Source organism: Elephantulus edwardii, unplaced genomic scaffold (assembly GCF_000299155.1).
Source record: "Elephantulus edwardii isolate Elephantulus edwardi_28Jun2011 unplaced genomic scaffold, EleEdw1.0 scaffold00203, whole genome shotgun sequence".
Classification (NCBI taxonomy): Eukaryota; Metazoa; Chordata; class Mammalia; order Macroscelidea; family Macroscelididae; genus Elephantulus; species Elephantulus edwardii.
In genome coordinates, this window is record NW_006399953.1 from 3,449,284 (window position 1) to 3,453,064 (window position 3,781).

The following is a 3,781-nucleotide window of genomic DNA, read 5'->3' on the forward strand; positions in this document are numbered from 1 at the left end:
GTGTCAGAGGCAGTGCGGTTGGTGCAGGACAGAGCAGGGTTTAGGGCTGTTGTGCATAGGGTGGCTATGAGTCGGAAACGACTCGACGGCACATAACAACAACAACAGTGATGTCACTACAAGAACTAAGGTGCATCTGGTTCAGGCCATAGTCTTTCCGATTACTAACTATGTTACCTAAACCTGGACAATGAATAAGGATGACAAAAAAAGAATTGACATCTTTGAGCTATAGTGTTGGAGAAGAGCACTGAACATCCCATGGAACGTCAAGAGAATTATCAGTGAGTTTTTAGAAACAGTAAATTGCATGAGAGGAAATTGTGCGTCTTTCTGCGACAGAGCAGTTCTTGGATTTCAACATATTATGCCTTTTGCTTGGCAGTGTCCTTACCACTAAGTCATTAGAACTCAATATTAGTCTATATTTGCTGTCATACCATCGAAAACGACTCGACGGCACATAACAACAACAACAACAACACCATTTACTGAGTTATAAATGCTTATTTGGTAGCCTTGTTCTCTATAAGGACAAGACTACATTTTGTAAATTATTGTATTCAGCATTTAGTATCTAAAAAGTCATACAAGAGATGTTCTAAATATATGGAGAACTAAAGAATTAAACTGAATGAAAATGCTATTATTAAAGATAATCACTTGATGTTAAAAAATTTTTTTCCTGGATGTTACATAGATTAAATTCATAAATATAAAGTTATTACTATAAGAAAAGCTATTCTTTAAAAAATCATTTTATATTGGTTTGCATACAAAATGCGTATACATGTGTTTCACATTTTCCTTCATTCACATTGTGATTCATACAATCATTCCCATAGATTGTGTTTTATCAATTTAATCTCCATTGAATTATGCCCAGCATTACCCCGTCTTCTTATGTCCTCCAGGATCTTTCCCACTTCCTTTACTCTCTCACCCTTCACTCACAAAATTATGGAGGCATATGATTTCCTTCCTGCCTATCAACATCCTGCTGCTACCACCCCTCCCCCTTGGATCTTTTTACAAGTTTTACTAGGTATCCATCTATTATTTTAAATAATGATCTTATGTGGTGTTTGTCCTTAAGACACTGAGTTAGTTCACTAATTGTAATACTCTGGAGTCTCTCCAAAGAAATGCAGTAGTGTTTTAAATAGTTGTTTCTCAGTATTGTGCAGTATTTAATCATGTAAATGCACCACAATTTCTCAATCCATTCAATCTGGGGTTGAACACTTGGGCATTTCCACATTCTTGCCATTGTGAAGAATGTTGCTATAAAAACATAGTTGTACAAAGGTCCATTTGTGTCTCAGTCCTGATTTCCTTGGCATTTATTACATGCATTTCAAAGTATTCAGTGTTTCCTTTCTCTGTTCTGAGGACTGTCTCCTGGTTCAAGTATAGGTTTTGCATGAGCACAAACAAGTGTGCTGAGATTCCCCTTCTTCTCAGTATTAGGCATAGTTTGTTGTGATCCAAACAACCGAATGTCTTTGCATAGTCAATGAAACAAACACACAGACATTCCTCTGGTAATCTCTTCTTTCAGCCAATATTTATCTAATATTAGTTATAATATTGCTGATACCAAGACCTCTTCTAAAGCCAACATGCATATCTGGTGGTTCTCTGTTGATGTGTTGTTTTTGGATAATTTTCAGCAGAATCTTGCTTGCATGTGATATTAATGATATTGTTTAATAATTTCTGCATTCTGTCATCAGAACAGAGCAAAGAAACACTGCATGGTTCAAAATTAGGAAGGGTGTACACCAGGGATGTGTCTTATCTCCATAACTTTTCAATCTATATGCAGAAAAGATTATCTGGGAGACTAGGCTCTATGAGAAGGAATCTGGCATCAGGACTGGTGAAAGACTCATCAACAACCTGAGTTATGCAGATTACACAGCCTTGCTTACTGAAGCTGAGGAGGACCTGAAGCACTTTCTGCTGAAGATCAAGGATTGTATTCTTCAATATGGATTGAAGTTCAACATCAAGAAAACATTCTCACCACTGGGCCTATTTTCAGCATCATGATTGACAGTGAAGAGATTGAGATTGTTAACAGCTTCAGTTTGCTTGACTCCACAGTCAATGTTCTTGGCACCAGCAGCGGGGAAATCAAGAGATTAATTGTGTTGGGAAAGTCTGATATCAGGGACCTCTGTAGCGTATTGAAGAGCAACAATGTCATCTAAAGATTAAGATGCGCTTGATCCAGACCATTGCCTTCACAGTTGCTTGCTCTGTGTCAGAAAGCTAGACAATGACTAGGGATGATGGTAGGAAAAAATTGATGCCTTTTACCATGGTGCTGTAGAAGAGTATTACTAGGAGAACAAAGAGGCTCATCCTCAAGAGAGGTGGTAATGATTCTGAAGCTTCCTTTAATATACTTTGAACATGTAGCAAGGAGTGACCAGTATTTGTAGAGGGATATCATGCTTGAGAGGGTGAAAAGACAGCAGAAGAGAGGTGGATCCTTGATGAGAAGAACTGACACAGTAACTGGGGTAATGAGGTTTGACAGCATACAACAGCAACGACAATGTTCCTACCATAGCAGCGTAAGTTTTTGAAACAGCGTAGGCCTGCTGTTTCAGGAATGGATAACCAATCCTTTCTAGTCTGCCTTATTTTAGATACTCAGCTTTAGAGTCATATCTGGCAAACAAACATTTTACCCAAAATAGCAAATGAAAGATATTTCCCATTAAAAAAGTAACTGATTAAGTGTTGGTTCCCCCACCCCTCCTTAGCACCTGTGATTTGGTTCTGTCCCACTGTTCTGCCCCACCAGCATTCAATTCTGCCTCTTCCACTCCGACTGCTGCCCCACCCAGACAATTCTCCCCTCCTCCCCACTCCCTATCCAACCTTAGATATGGTGTCTCAGACCTCCAGTCACTATTGGAATGCTGGTCTCTCCAGCAGCTGCACCCCTATTTCACATGCGTACTGCACAGCTACCAAGGCTGCTCTTTTCTCTTGCATCATCACCAGCCTTCTACCCACTGCTGTCTGTCTGCTGCTCCTGTCAGGGACCTCTCTAGAATGCTAAAGAGCAAAAATGTCAGTCTAAAGACAAAGTTGCTCCTGATCAAGACCATGGTCCTCATAATTACCTGTTATGTATCAGAGAGCTGAACAAGGATCAAAGAGGACAGAAGAATTAATGCTTTTGAATTGTGCTGGAGAGTAGTATTAACTATACCAGGGAAGTAACTCTTGGACGTCCAGGGTAATTAACTGTTCTGTCCTGAATAGTGAAGCCAAGCTATTCTTTGGGGGCAAAGATTTTGTGACTATGTAACACATACTTTGGATGTATTGCCAGAAGGGACTCATACTTGGGGAAGGATGCCATTCTTTGATGGATGGTGGGACAGTACAGGAGAGGAAGACACTGGATAAATGTAACAAGTGGGAAAATGAGGTAAATGTGTCAGAAATAGTGAGGCTGGCCCAGGATAGAGCAGGGTTCAGAGCTAACATGCATAAGGTAATGCATATTGAGTCCTAGTCAAAGTGATAGTACATAGCAACAACATATTTATAGGAGTGGAATGTTGTTGTTATGTGCCGTCGAGTCGTTTGCGACTCATAGTGACCCTATGTACAACAGCCCTAAACTCTGCTCTGTCCTGTGCCAATCGTACTGTCTCCGACACACCCATCCCAATTACCTCAGTCACTGAATCAATCCACCTCATAGAGGTCCTTCCCCTCCTGCGCTGTCCCTCCACCCTACCAAGCATGATAT